The following is a 24,016-nucleotide window of genomic DNA, read 5'->3' on the forward strand; positions in this document are numbered from 1 at the left end:
TACAGGAAGAGGACGACGAGGATGAGGTGGAAGAGGAGGAGGAGGAGGAGGAGGAGGAGGGGGTGGCCTTTTTACCCAGCTTGCATCGGTTTGCCTTGTGGAAACGACTGCCTGGAGGATATAAGCGAAGCCGCTAAAGCCTGTCGTATATCATTATGAAATGGCAAGCTCTACAGGGGGCTATCTAGTTGATGCTAGCATGGTTAATGTTGCATCATTCTCTCCTGGATTTTTTGGTTTCCCGTGCTGAATCGAGGAGGCTGGGTGTCAGCTGTTCATGACTTATTTAACTCTTTCCTCTGCCCATATGGCCAACTGATGGAGAGACTGGGGCCATACTGAGCCGTGGAATCTGTCACCCTGGCCATAGCTTGCTTTGTAATTGGGGGTGGTTTGCCTTTTGTACAAAGAGATGTTAAACAATCAAAGCAGTGCTTGCGATCCCTTGAGGGCTATCAGTTGTGTACAAAAACAGTGAGAGAAAGAAAGAGAGGAGGGTGAAGGAAAGAAATAGGACCTGCTTTCACTCATAACTGTACCGCTCACGATCTTCGGATCCTCAGATTCATCTCTTTTTTGTATGTTATACTCACAAATTCATGTTATTCTCAGTCCTCCAGCATTAATTACTAATTTCTCAACCTTTAAAACTAAAGGTTTGTATACTGTATGCTTCTTTGTCAGGGTGCATGGTTGTATGAAGAACCTTTAACATCACTGGGAAGTTCTCACTGCACTAAAGGTTCCTTATTGTGAAAATAGACTATATATGTTCTTCATGGCACTAAGAAAAAAAAAGGAACCATAATAATAGAATGTTCTTTGAGAAACCAAAAAAAAAAAAAAACCCTTTCTGGTTCTTCCTGAAACCTTTATTTATAAGAGCTTAAAGGGAAATGTTTCTATACAGGATCTATACCTATGAGAAAGGATTTCTATTTCTGATTTTCTGAGATGGACCTAAATAGACGTTTCAGAAAGTTGGATCTATTAACATCTAAAGAATCCGTTAATAGCACATTTTATGCCCGAAGGCAAAAAGAGCATATTATTCCAGGGGTCGTCAACTGGTGCGGACTTAGAAGTATTTTAGCAGACCAAAGCGAATAGCTTATGCATTTTTTATTTTTTAATTTTTTTTAAAGAAAATAGACCTGGCTGTACTCATGAGCCATGAACCCTGAACCAACTCTACTTCTGATGTGGTTTATCCAATCATATTTGGTTATTTACATAAATGATTTAGCTGAAAGCCGCTCATTAGACAGGAGCATTAGCTAGCTCAGACATTCGGTTAGAAAGGGAAGATTTTTTTTTCTAGTCTTTCATTCTCTCCTTACTGAAGTGACACGATGGCTTGTTTTAAAAAGTCCAAGAATGAAAACAAAATATATAAAGGGCGAGAAGGAAATAAGAGTGAGTCTATAGCGCTAGTCAAAGGTGCTAATGTGAAACACTATGAGAAAACATAAATAACCACTTGTAGATTATTTACAGCGAGTAGTTAAAGTACTAAAAGATTGAAACCTGCTTGTTGCCGTTCACGTGATGGTCTGTAATCGAAATGTATTTAACCAGACCTGTTTTGATAACATCTGAACAAAGGACTTTAAAGCCAAATTCATTGAGTAATTTAAAATAAATAAATATTAAATCTTCTTAAAATAATATTTAAAAATAAAACTAAAGACTCTCAAGTCCAGGTCTGAAATGTTTTATAGCTTGGTCAGTTTTTCAGAAGATAAAATATCTTAAAGGTTTTTTTTTTCTTCACCCAAAATGCTGGTTACTGAGTTTTCTCATCGTAAGACTTTTATTTGCTTCCCCAGTCTTTCTAACCCTGACATACAGCAAACCCACACAGAGTGTCAATATGGCTGTTCCCTCACTGTGAGTTTCTCATCGCTGGAGCTCCCAAACCCCTACCGGATCCAGAAAGCTGGCAACCAGCCGGAGGTAACAAATCCATTCAGAGGCACAGAGTTTAAGCTTCAGAAGTTTAAAAGAGGTGGGTGGTGGAGGTGGTGGGATGGGAATGAGGGGTGAGGGGTGGTCTTGGCGCTCTTAAAAGAAAACGGCCTTCCCCCTGGTTTTGTTATTTCTCTCCCTCCCTCTTTTTTTACTGTGTGGTTAAATAGTAGACTGGAGAATAAAGCCAGGCCCATTCACTCTGCCCTAAGCCCACTCAAACCCCTAGCTTTGGGGCTGGGGTGTTTAAACAGAGGGAATGAGGGGTGAAAGGGGGTGAAATCAGGGCAACATACGGCGTCCAGAACTGAGCCATTGTCCTCCTGTCCCTCGCTTTTAATAGGCCTCTTCATTTCCAATCAATCCTGCTAAATGCAAGTTTAATAGCTTTTCAATAGCGGCTTCCCCGCCCCTCTAGGGAGAACGGGATTTTCTCCCCATTCTCTCTCCATCTAGCTTTTTTCCACTCGCTTTCTTTCTCTCAATCATTCCCGCAGCTTCTTTTTCTCACCGGTGAAAAGGGGCTTCCGAGCTTAGCTGACAGTGTTTGGGCCGCACTCAATTATCCACTCTATCGAAGGATGCTGCAAAGACGCCCCCCCCCCCAGCCCCCTCCCCTTCACTACCGTCACCAAACGCATACCGCTATACCTCCATCTCTGTCTTTCTTTTCTTTGTCTTTCCATTTTCAGTCACACACTATCTGTCTCTTTTGGTTTCTTTGTATTTCAGTCTGACACACACATGAAGGCATATCTCTCCTTCTCTCTCTCTCTCTCTCTCTCTCTCTCTCTCTCTCTCTCTGGTTAGAGCTGGTGGTGCACATATTTGAACAAGTCCTCTTGATCAATAGGAGAAAGAGAGAGAGAGATAGAGAGAGAGAGAGATAGAGAGCTCTCAGTAATGCAATGGTGAAAGTTATTCTCCCAACTAAAGGTTTGTGTGTGTGTGTGTGTGTGTGTGTGTGTGTGTGTGTGCGCGCTCTGAACAGAATATTTGAAGATTACCTATTGGTGCTTCCAAACCGACCCGAAATCAGCTGTGCTCATGCATTTTTGAAGCTTTCTTTAAAAAAAACCCACATAATTTCCTCTCCTCTTCTTCCACCTTGACATTCGCTTCACTTTTTAAATTTTTTTTATTGAGTCTTTTTCGTGGATTCTCTAATTGTTCTGTGCTTTTGGGAGTGTGTGTGTGTGTGTGTGTGTGTGTGTGTGTGTGTGTTGAATCCAGCACTGTATAAGCATCGATTGCGATTTAAAGCACGTTGCTCCATCTAAACGTTTACGGCTTGCGATAATTCATCACAGCGGCCCGGGCTTTGAGCGGAATTCACACATTGACTCGCTTCCTTTTGAGTAATCACCACATCCCATTAATAAGTACGCATACATATTATCTCTCACACTGAGCACCCCAACAGGCTCACATCTTCTCCGAGCCAGGATGATGCATATGCCAAGCTCAAAATATAAACACCAGACACAGACATGTCAACTGATCCAGCGTGACAGCAGTCCAAAAATGTAAATCCTGTAATATGCACATACATCAGAAGACACAGAAGCTCGCACCGTAGGAGTGATTCACTGCAATCCAAGTCTATTTTCTGGAAAAAGCCTGACAACACATCACTGCTGGTTAATGACTCATTTCAAATTGGAATAATTCCTCTTTGCTGAATTACCCAATTCTTAGACGCTGGTTTAGCAGCTTAATTACACGAGCGCGCTCCTGACATAGAAGAACATGACGAAGAGCGAGAGACAGCCGAGGTTAGGAAGGTACGGTGCAACATTTTGATAACCCACAGGTTCCAGAGCTCCGTGAGGCTTAACAACATCTAGTAAGACGTGAGAACGACACGCACGCGAGGTGAAATCAATCTCCTTTGCCTTCGCATGAAAGAACATGTTCACCCGCATGTTCACCCGAATACAAACACGTCAGAATTATGCTAACGTGACGATTTAATGATTTCTCTGAGAGCTTACCTTGAACACAGACATTTCACTTAGCATTTAGCTAAACCAGATGCTAAAACCTTTCTCTTAGCATTTAGCGAAACCAAATTCCTACTCTTTTCTATTAGCATTTGGCTAAACCACAATCTCCTACTTTTCTCTTATTATTTATTGAAACCAATTTCCAACCCTTTTCACTTAGCATTTAGCTAAACCACTTTCTAACACTTAATTCTTAGCATTTAGCTAAACCACTTTCTAACACTTTTCACTTAGCATTTAGCTAAACCACATTCTAACACTTTTCACTTAGCATTTAGCTAAACCACATTCTAACTTTGTTTACTTAGCCAGTAATTAGCTAAGCCATCTTATTTGACACATTTACTTAGCATTTAGCTATATCATATTCTTACAAATCTTAATTAAACTATAATTTGGATGTAGGCATTGTCGAAGTGACTAGGATGAAGAACTCAGTGTTTGTTAGCATAAATCTGACATGTCGTGAACATGTTAAATGTTTTCATGCTAGTTGCTGTCAGTTCAGATGTTTAGACTGTGAAACATCTTACCTCTTTGTTTTTTCACAGTTAAAATGAATGATAGTATCTTTTTTTTTTATCTTTTCCCTCAGAGCTACAACATGGAACTTTTTAGCATTAGTGTTACCTGCTCAAAGTTTACATAATGCTACGTTCCCTATAGTATCGTAAAAGTCCCTATAGCACATTTTAAGGGTGTCAAAAGAGGACATTACAAAAGGACATAAAGTCATAGCATCTATGGGACACTCTCCTGTGTGTGTGTGTGTGTGTCTGTGTGTGTGTGTGTCTGTGTGTGTGTGGGTGTTTGTTCCCCTCCCTCTAGTAACAAGGTCAAAACTCACTTGGCCTGTCAGACTTTAATCCGGATTTTTCAAAAAAGATCATTTCATAGGGCTGGATGGCAGCAGGGCAGAGCACATGTACTTGTGTGTGTGTGTGTGTGTGTGTGTGTGTGTGTGTGTGTGTGTGTGTGTGTGTGTGTGTGTGTGCATGCAGTAGGGGGTTGTGTTGTGTCGTAAATAGGGCAGGCATGCTATGGGGATTGCAGGGCACATTTACCAGCTACTTTGACTTGTGACTTTGCTTTTTTAGTCACACACGGCCCAAGTTAAGTGCAGCAGTGGACGAGAACATGCCATATTAAACAGCTTTGCTCTTCTTCCTCCATGCTGTTTTTAGAGCCCAGGGTCCATCTGAGGACTCGCTGAGAGCAAAATGAATGGACAGATGTTAGCAATGATCCCTCTCTGGCTACTGTCACCAGAGACTGCACAGTAAGAGAGACTTGGTGCGTGTGTGTGTTTGTGTGTGTGTGTGGCAGTAATGTAAACTGTTGGCTGGTACCTGCTCTATTCAGTCTGCTGTAAATCAGAATATTCATCTCAGGGTCTGACCTTATTCGGTGCTATGTTGTGCCCTGTGTTTATGTTCTTCATCACTGCGTTGTCTTCTGAACGCGTCATCACCACCAGCTGTGTGCAGTTTTAAACATGTCACCCAATTCGAAAATAGACCTCAATCAGCACTACTCGTGTGACATATATATATATGTTCAACTGTGTTTTTCAAAATTTCCTAAACTGATGTGCGATGCACCAAAATTACGTCAGTTAAAGACACAGTGCCTATCAATCAGCATTTCCTGATACTTCACTCTCTCACTCACTCATTTTTTACCGCTTATGCAAACATCTCTGGTCACGGGGAGCCTGTGCCTATCTCAGGTGTCATCGGGCATCAAGGCAGGATACACCCTGGACTGAGTGCCAACCCATCGCAGGGCACACACACACTCTCATTCACTCCCGCAATCACACACTACGGACAATTTTTCCAGAAATGCCAATCAACCTACCATGCATGTCTTTGGACCGGGGGAGGACACCGGAGTACCCAGAGGAAACCCCCGAGCCCTGATGCAAACTCCATACACACAAGGCAGAGGCGGGAATCAAACCCTCATCCCTGGAGGTGTGAGGCGAATGTGTTAACCACTAAGCCCCGATACTTCACTATTATATTAAAAAAACAACACACTGCTTAATTAATAAGAGCAACAACTCGTATATGGAGGAGAAATCTGCGTTCCTGTAACAGGAAACAGACAGACTTTAATTGCCAATATGGTAATGCTCAGTGTTTGGACCAATCTGTCCGAGCATGCACCACAAAAAGGGGTGGAGCTTAGAGCATACAATGGACAGAACATTTACATTATAACCGAGTAAAAATTTCCTGTAATATTATAATCCAAAATAGTGTTTTAGAACATGCTCTTTGGTTTCAGTAACCGGTCACATGGTTGTTCAACCAGTTCAGTTGGCTGTTGATAGTAATGTTAATTAATTTTTGTATGAAATGAGGATGTGTCAATCAAAGCTCCATCCAAGTCCCGCCCCATTTATAAGTCACTAGTGTCAAGTTCAAATACCCTGACACCCACTCACTCCTGCTCTCCTGGCTTTTAAAGACTGTTTGAAAAAAGACTTTAGGCAGCAACTCCACACACACACACACACACACACGCACACACACACACACACACACACACACACATACACTGTAGACACACACATATAACATGGCCACCCTGAGTGCTGTGAGCTCTAATGGTGTGGTTAGCCAGCGAGGCTGACCCAACCTTATATCCATTACACTTATCCGCCATGCTCTCAGAAGAACGCGCCCTGCCTCTGCCCACTGCTCACACAGATAATTCAACAACGTGCTAAAAGAGCAGCAAATGCTGCCCTGCAGACCCTCGCTTTCAGCTGACCCGCTCCCTCATTCCGCCTCTGGTCTCATTTCTGTGGACGGATAGATAGAGAGTGAGATGGATGGATGTGCATAAGGGAGGGAGCGCAGAGAGCAAATTAAAAAAATAGCTTGCTGGAAAATAAGCAGGCTGCGCTGCCTAAAAGCGATGAATTGTGCCTGCTTTAGATAAGGCCGCTAAAGCCGAGCTGGAGAGAGTGAGCTCAATTTCGCACTGGGGAATTATTATCCTTTTGTTTCACCGTGGAAAGCCCTTTTGTCTCAGTCTCATTGTGGGAGTGTGTGCGTGTGCGCGTGGGTGGCCGGGTGGAGTGTGTGTTAAGCAGCGATATAAAAAAGCATTTGTTAGGGCCTTTGGTAAAGAATGCGCTGGATCTCATAAGCAAGAGACTTGTGTTTACTGCAGCAGTCTAAACAAGCCACCTGTGTCTACTTGTGCCCTCTCCTTACCTGGCACACGACATGCCTTTCTATCCTCCGCTTTCTGTCCGCAGCTCTCACGTCTTATTTCCCCCTTGCCTTTCTTACGCTCTCTTCCTCCTCCTCCTCCTTCATTTCTGTCACTTTATGTCTAAATTGCAGTCTAACAGCATTCTGAGGACTGTAAGCACAGGAGTTTAATCCTCCTAGCCACTCTTTCACGCTTTTCTTCTTTGTTGGTTTCCTGGCACCAATCACAAGCCTTTTTACAATTCCTCAATTCCTTCAATCCACTTTCTATTTATTCATCCATCCATCCATCCATCCATCTGCACACCTCCCTCCACCCTCCATATTTTTGGAGCTAACCCACTGTGGTGTACTTCCACAATACATTTTTCTCCCACTGAATACCTCCCAAGGCTCCTTTTCAGACTTATCTACAGTGTGACTAATCTGCCTTCGCCATGCATTTTACTTTCCTGTACTCGTCTTCTGTTTTTCATCCCTCCCCTCTTTAATGCTTTCTATCTCTTTTTCCAGTTTGTCTAACTATGGCCTTGGAAATTACAAGGAACAGAGTAGGACTGTCAGTCTGAGAAGATGGACATGGAGGAAAGAGAGAGAGAAAGACAGAGAGAGATGAAGGGGGCAATCAAGGAGAGCAGGAAAGGATCACATAGACTAACGGACATGCGGACACGCCCACATCACCGCTGGAGGTTTAAAGCCGTAGGACGGGTCCCTGACAGATTGAGGACTCAAACTAAGACACTTTGATGGAGCTCTAATCACTGTTCCTCAGCAGCAGGACTGTCACCCTTGGGTTTGTCCCCTCTCTGTGTCTATCTCTTTCTCGTTCCTGTCGCGACACTGTTCCAATTATGTCGTCACACCGTCAGTCACCCAGAGCGCATCATCCATCCTGCTCCACATCAAACACAGAGGACACAACCGCATGCGTGTTTCATAGGTTGTTGATGAAACATAATAATAATGGTGTGTGTTTTTTTTATTTATTAATATACATCGTTCGTGTTCACGATTGCTGTCGTCTACGAGGAATAAAGAACTAAGTTACTTGTGATTTATTCAAAGATTTATTTATTACTTTTAAATTAGTTACATTTTTCTATCACAACATGCTGCCGAGTGTCTCTTACTCCTTAATTTACTGCCCTTATAAACATCACGTTCATGCGTACAATTAGCGTGTACTGTCTGATAAGTTTCTCATGAGTCGCACCATCAGAATTTAGCCTAAAGATATTATCCCATGGCTCACATCTCTGCTCTCATCCACTTTTAGAGCAAAGCAGCGTCTCTTACAGCTGAAGGAATCCCAGCACAGAAATAAAATACATAAATAAGACAGTCTAAAGGAGGAGAGGAAAGAAGGAGGAGGAAAAGATTGTCTGTACATATCATCCAGCTGTCTTGACAAGATGTTGATTGAGCCCGTCTTGTCACTTCGTGCCCCCTGGTGCAATACGGACAAGACTGCTGAAGCTCGCTCTCTCTCTCTCTCTCTCTCTCTCTCTGGCTCTCTTTCTCTGCTTGGTGAGAGTCTTTCAGTATGATTTACAGTGCCTTTAGATCATTAGCTCTGTGCTCTGTTTGCATAAACGTGTCTGCCCTGCGATTCCAAAACCCAGAGCAGCGTCTACTTTGGACGTGAGATGGATGTTGCGTGTTGCAGAGTGAAGAAAATAAAATGAATAAGGGAAATGGAGAAAAAAAAATACCCGATCTGTTCCTCGGATGGAGGCATCGGGGTAAACAACGGGTGAGGAGAAATCCACAGCACGATAAATAAGACAAGGCGATTAAAAATCCATAAAGACGATAGAAAGAGCATGTTATAACGGAGCCCTAAGTCGATCCCGCTTCTTCTTAAAGGAATAGTGAAAGAAAATGATAGAATTCGCAGCTTACACAGAGTCACGCAGCACGTCAGGCTCATTGCCCTGAAGCGTCAATTAATTTAGTGTTATTATTTGTGGCCTACGATTCCTAATTGAGCCCAATAAAGACCCCTGTGGCTCTCCACCACTGAAAAAAAAATGTATTTTACAATTAATCATGTTCTTCGTCTGCTCTGTCGTTATTGTTATTTTGATTTTTTATTCATTTATTTTTAATAGAGCCCAGAAAATGGAATTTTCTCCTGTTTCGATTGCGCATGTGTTCAGAATTCAATTTCTTTGACACATCACAATAAACAATGAAATCGAATGGCTCGTATGAAAGTAGACACTCGGAGCTTTAAGAATGTGTAGTATTTCATAAGCATTTCTGTTTTTTTTTTACCTGCCATACACATTTCCATAGCATTCAATATATTCATTAAAATGTTTTTGTTTTTTTAATTAATGTAGATTTATGTTGTTTTAATAATGTGTTCTCTTATAATGCAGATAAAAAAATAGAAAAAGGTAGGACGAGAACTTGTATTCACCAAGAAGTGTATTCACCATACAGAAAGCCTGCAATCCATAAGTGCTCCTTGTTGGTCTCTTTACTCATTTAACATTGTCCTTCAGCCCACCACTGTGGAGGAAGCTTAAATCCTAGTTGGGCAGCATCAAATCAAACAAAAGTGCGTCTGAGATGGCAAGCAGACTCCATGGGCTGCTAAACGGCCAACGCAACACAAGTCTAAGGCATCCTTCAAGCAGTCACAGATTAATCAATGCTTGAGTTTTTTTTTTCTTGCATCTACCACGACGTCGGCTCTTTTCCCCCCTCAAGGTGATCGTGTCTGGGAAAAACCGGGAGAAAATGCAAAATAGTTTTTTAATTAAAACCATTTGTTTATAAGACCTATTTTTTTTTTTTTACAGAGTCGAAACGTTCTGTAAATGATGTGTTGATTAAAAGAAATTAGAGTAATAGAGGAAAAATCATCCATACATTCTGCTTCGCGTAGTGAAAAAAATAATAAAAAATCTAAAACGCCATTAAGTTAGCTCTAATTAATAAAGGTGTGTAATTACGCTGAAATGTAGTCGTTTTTTTTTTTTAAAGAATGTACCGTTTCCTCTAGAAGTGTCAAGCCTCGATTAATGAACAAATGATTAATGAGAGAACTAATTAATCGATTAATTATTAAACATGCAGTCCAGAGAAGAGGAAATAAAGGATAAAGGAAAGTGGAAACAGCCTCATTGGGGAAGGAATTCAGATCCGAACGTGATCCGTCGTGTTTGTTTTGTGTTTCTTGTGGTCAGGTGGAGACGATACGCCCCGTAAATGTCAGGTCACGAACTCTCCTTTGACTACCATATGGCTCGCAGGTGTTCCGAAAGAAAAACAAGCGAACTTCTGAGTCAGTAACCTTATGCTAAATGCAAGCCGACGCTAATGCGAATCTTTGAGGTACAGCTTCACTTTTCACATGCTGTAGGTCACTCAGTGTCCTCCCTTCACACGCCACCTTTAAGTATGACACTCCATCGCTCTCCGCTGACACACGATGTGGTTCAGTGTGGCGTGATGGTGACCGAACGCTACCCAGAACGCTGTGATGTATGAAACATGACCCGTGCCAGAAACTATGATATACTGTAGCATTTTTCCAGTCAAGTTTGACCTTTTTTTTCCCGCTCCTGATATTAATCGTTGCAGTGCTAGAAAACATGCATGATCTATTTCTCCCCCAGGATCTCCATGAACTTTCAGGAACCACTGCGTCCTCACTACATCTTTACTTAGCCATGTTTTTTTTTTTTTGGCTTTCCTCCAGCATTCTCCTACACAACAACTCTCTTCCTGCCTTTCGTCACTGTCCCTATCCCTCTATGCACACTTCCGCTCTGGGATTCATCGTAGCCCACAGTTATTTTATGATCGGTGCTGAGTTTATGGCGGCCTTTAAAAAAAATGCGTTGCAGCTTCCCCAGAGAAAACCCCACAGCTCGAGCTTAGGAGGAGCTGCTCCGTGAGCGCCACGGTTATATATCTCAGCAGTTTGGCTGTGACATTATTAGCAGAGTCTCTGACCAAGGGAAAGAGCCGGAGAGCTTTGGAGAAAATCTCCAGGGGCTTTTGGAAAGCCAGAGAAGAGGAAGATGAAGAAGAAGAAATGGGGAATGGGGGTGAATGTAGAAGGGGCCTTGGGGCTGTGAGGCAGGATTGTTTTCAGCTAATGTGACAGAAAGGACTTTCTCCGTCCGTCTCTCTCTCTCTCTCTCTCTCTCTCTCTCTCTCTCTCTCTCTCTCTCTCTCTCTCTCTCTCCCACAACCCTCCTCCTCACTTTTCTCTATCTTCCTGTTGACTGGTCTTGTGTTGTGTGTTGGCAGCGTGGAATTGCACAGTTTCTCAGTCCACATGGGGTGAAAAGACCTTTGTCCTTCCAGTTGGCTTGGCCCATTGACTGCTTTTTCGTGGACATATGGTTCCTGTGAGTCGGTTTCAGCCCGTCCCTGCACAAGAATGCAGTGGGAGGGACGTCTGACTCCCACTTTTCCAAACTCCCTTTTTAACACCTCGGTCTGCCTGGGCTTTTGATGAAGTTAAACACTTCATCAGCAGTCTTTTTAGTGACCCTCTTTCACCACCAGCTTTGACAGTTAACGGACCATCATGTAGATAATGGACACTGTGTTTGTGTGTGTGTGCATGTGTGTATGTTTGTTTGTGTGTGTGTGTGTGTGTGTGTGTGTTGGGGAAGTATTTCAAACATAACCCACACATTAATATCCAGTATGAAAAATGATTGCTGAACACTCTGTATCTTTCTTTTAGAGATCTTTTCTGTACAACGAGCATGTTCTTTCCCCCGTTCTCTTCCTCAGTTGATGCATCTTTTTCACTATTGTCTCACACACCCACACTGTTTAGTTGGACAGAGGCTTAGGCAGCAGTAATAGATGGATGCTGGGCAGTGAAGCCTGTATCTCTGATGCCCAGGCTCCTGCTGGAGTGTCTCAGCATGTCTCGCTGTGATAAGCCTTTTAATTAAGTGTCTAACAAGGACGTCTAGGGGTATCCGTCGAGGGGACACGGTCGGCCGTGTATGAACCCATTAACTAGAGGAAAGAAGGGATTCAGAGTGAAAGAGACTGTATTTAATACTCCCTTGGTTATTTTGTATGAGAATAACAAAAACAGGACATTGTGGAAATAACATATTATGTCTAATAACATGCTAGCTCTAATTTTTCAAAGAATCTAAAAGTGAAATTTTTTGCATTGCATTTGCTTGATAAACAGGCAAAGAAGGAAGGACACTTATTCCCATCAGATGCCACTATTGATCATTAGATCGAGCGTCCGGTATAACCTGGAGATTGCCTGCCTGCAGCTCGATGCCGATCCAATACCGGCTTCACAGGATATGGGGTTTGAATCTCAGGAAGTCCAGATCAATCTGTATAGACTGATAATGAAAAAAGTCCCTTTTTGCTTATCTGCCCCACTTCGCTGTGTGGAAGTGAAGGACTAGATGGGGTTAGAGGGTATCTCTACACAAAACAGAAGGAGAAGAGATAGGAGAGATGGAAAAAAAAGAGAAAACAATCTTTTCTGTCTTTCTTCTGCTATGCAGTCTGTTTTTCTGGCACTTCATCCACTTGTCTGCTCAATCCCCAAACAGTCTCCATCTGACAAGTCTTCATTCTTCCTTCTTTAGAAAGAAGCATATTTTAAACCTTAATTAAAACTAGATCCAAAAGCCCTTCTCTTTCCAGGGGGCAAAACGAAGATGAAGGAAGAAAAATAAGAGAAGGAAAGACAGACAGAAGAAAAACACAGAGGTCTTTGAATCTACTCTCAAGGAATGGTGGTCAGAAGCTCGGCTTGACCTCTCGACCTGTAGCTTCTCGCAAGATTAAGCAGCCAACAAAGCTTTTAGAATGAAAAAACACAGCCAGCAAACAATGGCCGCCAGGCGTGAAGCATATTGGATTTTAATTAAGAGCCTAGAGAACATGTTGAGGCCATGTTGAATAAGGCCGTGGGACTCAGAGGAGCCTTGGTTCTTCAAGCACTTGACCATCCAGTGTGGCTCTTTGCCATTTCCCCCCTTTGCAAAGTCTTTCGCTTCTCTTTTGTGTACTTTTTTGTCCTTTCTCACTCTTCTCTTGCCTTTCTTTCTCAAAGCCTCAAACAAGAACTGAAAAAAAAAAAAACCTGTGTGTCTGTCCACTCATTCACATGTGCCTGATGAGAATGGCAAATAGAGACTTCTCTCCTAGCTGCTTAGAGAGTTATCTGTCACCCCCCCCCCTTCCCAGCCTCTCTCTCTCTCTCTCTCTCTCTCTCTTTTTTTTTTCTTGGGTTATTACACAGCTACTCTATTTCTCGTAACAAGGTACAAGTTGCCAATTGAGGATGAGCAAGAATGATAAGGTTAAAACGGAGTAAAAAAAAAAAGAGGGGGTGTGTGATTATGTGATAGAAGACAAACTACATGATCTCGATTGTGAAAGTGGTGGTGGGATGAAAGAAGGGGACGGGACAGAAACCGAAAGCAGGAGAAATAATTATCTGTCAGCAGCAAAAAAAAAAAAAATGTTTTGCGCCAACATAGAAAGGATACCATCAATTTAATTGCCTCTAAACTAGTATATTTTTCTGGTCTACTGGATTGAGCAACTAATTTGCCAGAAAGATTGTGTGATGTGTAAACTTTCGGTGCTCTGGATTGTTTAAGTGTTGCTCTTATCGTTCTCTTTTTGTCTTTTTTTTTTTTCCATAACTCCAGCTATCTACAGCTAACGATAATAATGGTGCTATCTTAATGAACATGGGTGGTGATCAGCAGGCTTTTGAGAGTGCTAACATGACAGAGAAACAAAAAAAACCTCACTGACACAAATACTGAAATACCAAGCGCTTGGTCAGAGCCAGGTCATCGTCACCTCCACAGGCAAGAAAAGCAAGTCGTTAATTGGTGCGAAAACACACACCAAACTTGTGTAATGGGCATTCGAGGAGGCTGGATCTTGTTAACACAATACACTAGATCATGGTGAGGTGGAGAAGACAGGGACAGAAGGAATGGGGAAAATAATGTGTGAGAGAAAAAGAGAACGAAAAAGGAGACCTTGTTTGGTGAGGATAGTCTCACTAGCGTTGCTTTCTCCCCTGCCTAGCTCCGAGGAACAGTTAATGGACCTTTCGTCACCCACTGCTGTGCAAAGCTAGCAGCAATACCATCATCAAAGCCAGAAGAAACGATTTAAGGTTCCTGGTGTTGCGAACAAACTTTGACCCTTCAGGACATCGCCTTTGACTGCTGTGCTTTTTTTCAGCTCACAACATGATGAGCACAGACATTTATTAATTCTCCCCTTCCAATTCCCCTCCTGAGACAAATCTGCTCCTCTTTTACACGTAAGTGAACTCGTTAATAACATTAGCAAAACAAAGGGCGGCTCTGCGCCAGGCTGCCACGTCGGAGTCCCACAGAAGGGCTGAACTCTTTTACCCAAACTCTTATAAAATGCTGCGCACAATGAATCTCTTTCATGCTAGTTTTTATATTGAAACTAGAAGTGTATGAAGAGCTAATCAGCTACTATGGTGGATTTGTGGCCCCCCTCCTCTGGCTTGGCTGAAAAGGGCTCCAGGGCTTCCTGATTGCCCCGGTCAGCCTTCCTAAATAGCCTGTGATTGAGTGGGACCGTTAAGGGATCATCTATCACTACTCTAAGCTGGTTTAGGGAAAGAAAACGGACACATGACACATCCACAAGGACCCCACATGAGCACATAAAAAGCGATATTAAATTAACGCTAGTGTAGTTCAATTACGTGAGATTTACGCTGGAGTACATTATGCAAGCGGTTTTATTGTATACACTCAAGCCTATAGAAGACTCCAGTACTCCAGTGATTGTGATCTTAAAGCATATGTTGTATTGAACACAACAATGCGCTCAAATACATAGCAAACCTGTATGCTGCTCCTCAGGGCATCACTTTTATATGAGCTAAACAAAATGTTTTCCTTTCAGATCCTTTTTATTCCTGCTGTTGTTTTTAGAGGTTGCTCATAAATCAAAAAAAAAATTTATATCCTCTCAGCATGCTAGCTGAAGTTATGGGAAAGCCGAGGCTAGCTTCGGGCAAGTGTGATGGAGGAGAGCCTCTCTCTGCCTCTGTTAGTGGCAGTTCAGGACTAATGCAGAGATAGCAGGGTGTCTGTTTGTCTTTCTGTCTGTTTGTTGGTTTATCTGTTTTTTTCCGTCTGCCACAGAGACGCTACAATTCTCTCCACCTTGCCAATTTTCTGCAGCAGGTTTTCTCGACTAGGCAACACTGTTTCGGCCCCACGCTGGGCACAGAATATTTGATATGTTGGTGGTGAAAGAGCAAAACATGCCTCCTTAGGTAGGGTAGTTTCCTTCGTATCTCAGCACCGCCTCAGAATGAAGACCATTTACTTTCTTCTATTTCAATCTCTTTTCTCTGCGCTTTTTGCTCTCCCAATCTGTGACCGTCTGTTTATCTATATGTCTAATTACTCTGTCTGTCTTATGTAATTTGTACCCAGATAAATGGTTGTCTGCTAGAGACCCATTCCTCCTCCTACTCTGTTGCTTCCACATAACAAATTAGAGGAACAATGGCTGCAAATGGGCTACTGCATCAAACTGGATGATGGATGAGTGATGGGCGCTCACAGAGGGTTGAGCTTCCGTCCCTTCCCACCCGCTGTCGGCAACTCCTTGCGCAAGATAGAGAAACTTCTCGAGTGCTCGATTGCTCGATCTTCAAAAGCACTTTCATCCGACTCTATGAGTCACCTGATTGTGTCTGTTTTTGAGTGTGCCTTCCTGTCATCATGCTAATCATGCAACTTCTCCTGCTCTTTCTCTTCACTTTGTTTCTTTCTATCTCTCGCTCGTGCTGCCTTCCCACACTTTTCCACACTCTAATCTCTGTCATTATGTCTGAGTGACAAGTACTCCACGCCAGCACCCACTGCAAGACTGAACTTGAGGACAGAATGACAAAAGTAAACATCCGACACCCTGCTAGCATCCAGCAAGCTCAAGGTAGCTGTTTGTGGAAATGTGTGTGTACATGCTCGCTTGTATTTTCTCCCTAGGGATCAGCAGGGGCGGATGCTTTGGTACCACAAGATTCACATAGAACATATTCACATAGTCTCTTGCTGTAGAGATCCTGTGAAATAAATTTAAGGAAATGTCCGTAGAGATCTCTCTCCGACTACTCATACACTAAGACCAATTTCCAAGTTACCTCTTGCCCCTTCTTGCCTTTCTACCTACCTGATGAACTTTTTTGTGTCCACGGCTATTTAGTTTTTGCCATGTTTCCCTTTTTATGTTCACCTCAAGGTACTGAAACCTTGAAAATTGTTGTCCGGACTCCTATTTCAGTTGGTGTCTACTTCAAAAGCTGAGCCATTGTCCTTCTCCTTTTACCATAAGAGAACACACAAATGCAGGGGTTACTTCACTTTGGTACAAGCGTATCCATTACTTTGTGAACTAAGCCGCTGGAAGTTAATCTCTTTGAGCCTCCTTTCTCATCTGCGATGGCAGGCTGCTCTTTCAGGCTCGAAAATACTCATGTATCTTTTTGCAAAGTGTGTCTTTTGTTTTGTTTTGTTTTCATTCCCTTTCTTCGTGCCTTTCCTGGCCTTCCCTTGCTGTGTTCCTTCTCAGATTTGATAAAATGTCTTGCCTAGAAGAAAATTTGATCCACAACTATCCACACACTACCCATTCATCCGTTTTATTTATATCTCTCAGGTGTTCAATAAAATGAACATGTTCAGACTAAGAGTGTGCTAGGCTTAATCGATGGGCTTTGAGTGACACGCCTCAGCCAATTACGTATCGGCCGTAACTTTCCTTCCAGCCTCCTACAGAGGTTTACAGATCTACATAGTGGACTCGTGAAAAATAAGGAAAGGGAAGAAATAATGCAGAAGAAACTCTGAAATTGAACATTCTGTACACTTTTCTGCGCATGAAATCCAGCTGTGTGACAACAAATCAGATCCGTTCACCTCTACACAGCAAAACAGCATCATCCGACGCTCGTCTCTAGTGCCGCGTGTTATGCTTAACGGTCGAATCGCTGAAATAATATTTGCGCTTGCATTCCATCCAAGCCTTCAGGGTGGAGAGCTCTCGCTTTGTACTCAGAGAAGGACTTGAGACGATGTTAATGAGGGTCTTCCTCTCAGTGTGAGAGTCGTTCGGTGCCTCCATGACTCATGAAGAGATGGTCTAAGATCGGCCAAAAAGATACGCAGCAGTCAAGAACGGAGCCTAATCGTATGATTTGCTCTGAGAGGGTGTTGGGAAGTTCTAAGGGGGGAAATTTGAGCGCAGTCAAACTTAATCTTAGTGTTTCCTTTGTTTATATGAGCTGTGTGAAGTCTTGTGACACTGTGCAATTGTTAACGAGGCAGCCGGGCTTTGACTAATCAATCCGTAAAGGGCACGTAACCGTAACCATGGGAAACACACGGCTTAGCTTAGCCCTTGTGCACACACTGCATTAAAGCCAAAACAATCCTTCACAGCAGTCATCTGTGCATGATTCATGTATGAATATTCATTGATGACTACAATGCCAATTCAGCTGGTAATAAACCAGAGCAGTCTCTGTCTTATGGAAACTCGACAGCCTTCACCGATCGAGCAGCTATATCTAATAGTAAACAGATGGCTATATAAACAGGGTGTTTTTTTTTCTTCTCTATGCTGAATATTCCTCCGCATCAGGTCGAACTTTAATACCAGGTTCGGGGGCTGCGACTTGAAACGATATTGCTGTAGCATGGAAGACAAATTTCAATTTGCTGCTGTTTTCTGTGTCCCCAAAGGAGGTATGAAATTCTGGTCTTGTTTTGATAGTAAAACAGAAAAACTGCCATATTTTCACTGTATTCCCAAATATGCACTAAACCTGACTGGGTAAGTGTGATCTTTAAATTGTGATACATCTCAGCCATATGACACTGTTTGGTAATGAAAGTAAGCAAACCTTTGCAAACAATTTCTAAAGATAGTTCAAATAAGTTTAAATGTAGCTTTTTTTGTGGCACTTTTTTAAAATAATTTGCTGGAAATTCAACACCCCCCCCCCATCTCTTCCCCCACCCCCCCACCCTACGCCCCCTTGTGGGTTATGGTGTAAATCAAAAAGCAAACACTCTCTTAACTCCGCACTGTATGCAAAGTTGTTTTTTTTTATCTATAAGTACACGTTTACTCAGTCTTTCTCCATCATATCTCTTTGTCAATTTTATTATTAATCAACATTGAAGCTAACTAATTGTGACTAAATATGATGCTTTACATGGTATTTGTGGTATTTATTAGTATTTACAGCAGGGTGGTTTTCAGAAAAACACCAAAATCTAGACTCGGCAAATAAATATAGAAGATATATTGGAGACATGGCATAATCGTTTATTTTCCACCAATCTGAGATCGTCATCAGTTTGGTGGTCAACAATATACGACAAGGTTATTTGTCAGTGTCAGAAAGTAATAAATATATATCAAACCCGAAATAAATATCAAACCCAGTCTAGGAACAAATCCAAGCGCACCAGTCACGAATGCTGCTCAGTATATCTCTAATTACCAGCAAATCCCTAATCTCAATTTGCCTTAAAACACACTAAGCTTATCTTTCTTTGGAGTGCCTTGTCTTGGCTTGGGGAACAAAAGGATCATGATTCTGAGAGGTCTGCTTTTTATGAGTCACTAGGACACCATGGAACAAACTCTCCATTTTGATCAAGCTGAATACTGAGCCAGAATGATATAATTACTCTGGACTTGAATAAGGAAGTGAACACAATTCGGCTTTGTCTCTGAGCCTGAGCGCCAGGGAGAGAGGATGTATGAGAATGTAGACAAAACCAGAGGATTTGGAAAAAAAGGGGATGGAAGACAGGAAGTCCAAGTCCCTATGGGTCCACTGAACTCGGCTATTAGCCACGTGTCCTACAGTGGCCAGAGACCATTAACCCAAGAGCCTTTGCAAACAATGCCAGGCTCTTTATCCCTATGTATCTGTTTGGTTCAACTGATTAGCTTCCTGTCTAATTGTCTTACTCTCCATCATGGACCCCTTGTATGTATAGGGGAGGGGCGCTGGGCAAATATGGACCCGCCGAGTTCATTATCTTTTGTTGAGCACTAATACAACAATGGGGTTTTATGCAGCAAACTGTCGTCACAGAAAGCTATTGTCTCATCATCCGATATATGTGCTAGCGTCATTATCTGAATGTTAAGTCAGGCTAACAAGAGCGCGAAAAACAGTGGGGGGGCAGATAAACGATTCTGGAGCATCTTCTCCACAGGGGGTAAAGCAATACTCAGAGGAGAGCTGTTTCCTGACACTGGGAATCTCGTCTCCCGTGGATGTCCACATATGCTAAATGAGACATAACATGAAGTAGGTTTGACTGCAGGCATCAACACGTCCGCTTGCCCTAAATTAGATCCTTTCCTCTCCGTTTATCATCACTTTTGTTGGAGGCAGATAAAAGGGCTTTATTTGCAACATGCCAGAACAAGAACAGAGCTGATCCCTTCATATTTGTTGTAGAACACTGTCAAATGCTGCAATATACATGCGCTATATTGTGTGGAAGAATAAAACATTCTTTGTAATGTAAACAGATTCGGTCTATATGTGCTGTATACGTATGAGAAGTCCTTTAGGACATGTCCAGTGGAATGAGAGCCAATCAAAGTAGGCCAAAACTCATCCATATCTGTGCCATGTGGATAACTTCTAAATAATGCAGCAGGTTTCCAGACCAGTATTCTGCTGCATCGGCGCTATTGTGAGCCTCGTGTGTCACGATCTCTCTATCTCTCTCTGTCTCTCTCTCTCTCTCTCTCTCTCTCTTACACACACACACGCATCATCCTCCTTCAACTCTTTTAGCACTTTCCCAATTTTCTGGCTCTCACAGGCGATTGAGAGTTAGGGACAGGAAGCAAGGAAGGACAGAGAAAGTGAGAGATTCCTCCATGCCTTTAGTTGCACATCATATTGTCCAACTCACACACACACACACACACACACACACACACACACACACACACACACACAAAAAAAAAATCTGTCTTGATTTACACCCTCCACACCATGTAAGCATATGGCCAGTTAGCGCACACACACACACACACACACACACACACACACACACACACACACACACACACACACCCCTAAATCCCTTCACAGACACTAAAGCCATGTACTATGCTGTAGTTCCCTATCCAAGCCACCAGCGCCGGTGTTTTTATCAGGAGGAAGATGAGGGATGAGTGAGATTAAACCATCACTCACTCTAGCACAATTGACATTATATATTCTGTATGTTTATTTATATAAAGTTGTTTGTCTATCTTTTTATCAGGCAGTCAGTTTGTCTAACACACCACTAAATGTGATGTTCCCCACACAGCTAAGGACAACTAATCAGACAAAATCAGAGCAGGAAGAGGGCGAAGCAGCGTCTGATGAGATCCCGCTCCACAGCTCATGTGTGTATGGCGACAGGGCTGGGCAGGAAGAGGAAAGAGTGTGTGATCTTTGCACACTTCCTTTGAACTTAGCCCCTATGAGACACATCTCTAAGCTAAAGCATCCAAAAAAAAAAACCCTTGCGTCCAAGATTACTCAGAATACTGATGCCGGAGCTGAGTAGAATTCCACTGGGAAGCAGAGGGACATTCGGAGAAAGAAAATTCTGGATGCTTTGGTGAGGGCATACATATGAATGTTTGCCTCAGAGGCAGTGTGTGAACAGCTTGTTTTTCTCCAAGCCTCTGTCATGTTCTGCCTCACTCGCTGCTAGTTTGAGTTCTAAGCTCCAGTGCTGTCACATACTCCCCCAAGTGTGTGTGTGTCTGTGTGTGTGTGTGTGTGTGTGTGAGTGTGTGCTTGTATATGCAAGTAGAAAGAAGAAAGTGAGTGTAGAGGCTGGAGTGTGTGTGTGTTTGTATATGTGTGTGTGTTTGTTTCTGTGGGAGTGAGTGTGTCTGCATATGCAGTTGTGTATATATGTGTGTGTGCGTGTGTGTGTGAGTGAGAGAGAGAGAGAGAGAGAACACCAGGCATTAGTGTACGCTGTGGTGTGTGTCCATTAGCGGGGATTGTGCGGTATGGTGAGTCAACAGCATGATGGCTGTCACCTACGCACAGTGAGGAACACTACTGTGTAGATGTCAGGTGAGATGAGTAGTGGCCATCTGGGAGTGTGTGAGAACCTCAGCGCTCCTCCTGGAGCAGCTGCTGCCAGTCTGTCAACGAACAGCGTCGGTCTGCTACCAGCTTACACACGCACACCCAAGCGCACACACACACACATATGTTGTCATCTGACCGAATAACCACATGTGAGATGCAATGTGGGGTAACTGTTTAAAAGTGGACTTTTGTTCAGTGTCTTTACACATTTACACATCTATCTTCCCCTGTATTATCTATCTTCCGTTGTTCTCTCTCTTTCTCTTTCTCCAAGTTTGATTTGTCAGTTTGGTCAGGCAGGCTTTTTATTAACATTCCCCACTAATATTTTTTTGTTTTGCCTCACAGTCTGATGGCGCACATCCTGATTTCACATTTAAATTTAATTACAGCCTCCATCCGTGTCAATACTCTGCTCTCATTTATCAAAAAGACACAGAGAGGGGGAGAGAAAGTGCAGCTTAACAGCCAGTAAACATTTGTTTTTGTTTTTTCATATTCATTTACCAGAGCGTTGGCCGAAAGCATTTTAATTGGTTGCACTTTTGGGAGTGATTGAGGGGATTTGAAGCCTTTATCTCGACTTGAATCAATGGTGCCGTTAATAATACAGCTGATGAATAAAACATTCGGTTGAGAGGTAGGGAAACAAACACACAAGGCAGGTACAAAATAGAGCCCCGTTAAGACTGACGTGTCCCAAACTACCATACTGTTGAGCGTGTGAACATCAGATACTATTCAATCTCATAATACCAGGAGATTTCTGAAGCAATCTGTCCTACTTTGATGACATCACAGAGATATGTGGTGCAGCGTTTCAAAGGAACTGATGTGATTGTTTCACTTCATTTATAGTGTAAACATGTAAAAGATAGTAGGTTTGATGTCTACCACAGTTTGGAGACTTCCATCTCAAACACCCTTCTTAAACTTTGTGCTGTCATAGCTCATACATGCCAAGACTTTTCAAAGGAAAGTAACTAATACAAGCTCAAAGTTTACTGTTTCCTCAGGGGTTTTAAACACACACGTGTCGTCTTCTTTCTGTGAACAAGCGACCAGTGGGAACACAAAGGGAGGAAGAGTGTCAAGTGTGTGAAGTAGATGAGAACAGGAACACACTTACACGTAGAAAACAACAATTGTAGCAATTACCTTATAGAGATTACGATAATGCATCAAAACATCGTCATTTCATTTGATGCTCACATATGGAAAAATTAGGGACACAAGTGACTTACACTTTTACACAATACAACATTTGTAACAAGGCTAAGGAAAATGCTACTAAGTGATGTCAGACTCTCATTTGCATATTCTTGCATTAATGCAATGAAATTATTGCATTAAAATGGGCTACAAACAAAATTTGTGATTTTTCTACCTGTTTCTTTTTTTATTATTATTATTATTATTATTATTATTATTATTATTATTATCGTTATTGTTCTTCTTATTCTTCTTATTCTTCTTATTATTATTAACGAGAAGCGGTTAGTCACTATGCAATGGTGTTTCTGTGATTGGTGGTTGCGTGGAATAGGTGTTGCTGGGCAGTGGTCATCATGGTTTGTCTCTGGATAGAGATGATCAGTGATTGGAGGTTGCTGAGCAGCGGTGATCAGTGATTGGAGGTGGCTGGGTGTTGGGTATCATTTATTGGTGCTTGTTGGACAGTGGTGTTCAGTGATTGGTGGTTGCTGGTCAGTAGTGTTCAGTGATTGGTCATTGTTCAGGTGTGCTCAGTAATTGATCACTGGACAGTAGTGAACAGTGATAGGTGGTTGCTGGGATCGTGCCTGTTGGCGTTTGGTCACGAAACTGCACTCTTTCTGCACTCAAACAAGCAGCAGCTGGTAGTGAAACTATTGCGCTGAGACAAGCACAGAAACTAGTTAACATCTGCTCAGAAAGTCTGTCAGATCATAGCAATATCGGTGCTTTCTACTGAAAAAGTCTCTAGAAGTCGACAGCAAATGTTCTAAAGTTGCCAACACAGGAGAAACCACGACAAGGTCTAAAGAAAGAAGCTTCAGATGAAGAAGTCATTTAAACCATTTAAATAGAAACTCATCCCGACCTATCCTATTGTCTCAGTCCTTTTAAATTAAACAATGAATTCATCAATATGCTACTTTAATTATCTGAATAAAATTGTCATCACGGCTTTCCCTTAGGATGTCGCCCTGAAAGCATTGAGAAGTGTGCCACCTCCATTCGAGCCCAGCAGCACACTTCAATATTTATTTAATGTCGCTGCATTATTCTGTTTGAAAGAGATAGTGTATTATCCCTGGCATGCCCATGCAATTATTAGTGTGTGTGTGTGTGTGTGTGTGTGTGTGTGTGTGTGTGTGTGTGTGTGTGTGTGTGTGTGTGTGAGAGAGAGAGAGAGAGAGAGAGAGAGAGAGAGTGCGCCCGTGCGTGTGTGCGCGCGCGCGCGTGTGTGTGTGTGTGTATGCGTGTGTGTGCGCGCGCGTGTGTGTGTGTCTGCGTGCGTGTGTGTGTGTGTGTGTGTGTGTGTGTGTGTGTGTGTGTGTGTGTGTGTGTGTGTGTGTGTGTCCTCTTTACTCTGCTCTGTGCGACTAAAACCCTCCGGCGTTAAGTTTAAACGCGCTTTATTTCCT

At 42.5% G+C, this 24,016-nt stretch overlaps 1 protein-coding gene across 1 annotated transcript in view; it reads right to left on the reverse strand.

The window, feature by feature from the left end:
• The window catches only part of kirrel3l (kirre like nephrin family adhesion molecule 3, like), a 45,041-nt gene that overhangs the window by 19,562 nt on the left and 1,463 nt on the right, over window positions 1–24,016 (reverse strand). The window lies entirely within an intron of this gene.

Source organism: Tachysurus fulvidraco, chromosome 11 (assembly GCF_022655615.1).
Source record: "Tachysurus fulvidraco isolate hzauxx_2018 chromosome 11, HZAU_PFXX_2.0, whole genome shotgun sequence".
NCBI lineage: Eukaryota > Metazoa > Chordata > Actinopteri > Siluriformes > Bagridae > Tachysurus > Tachysurus fulvidraco.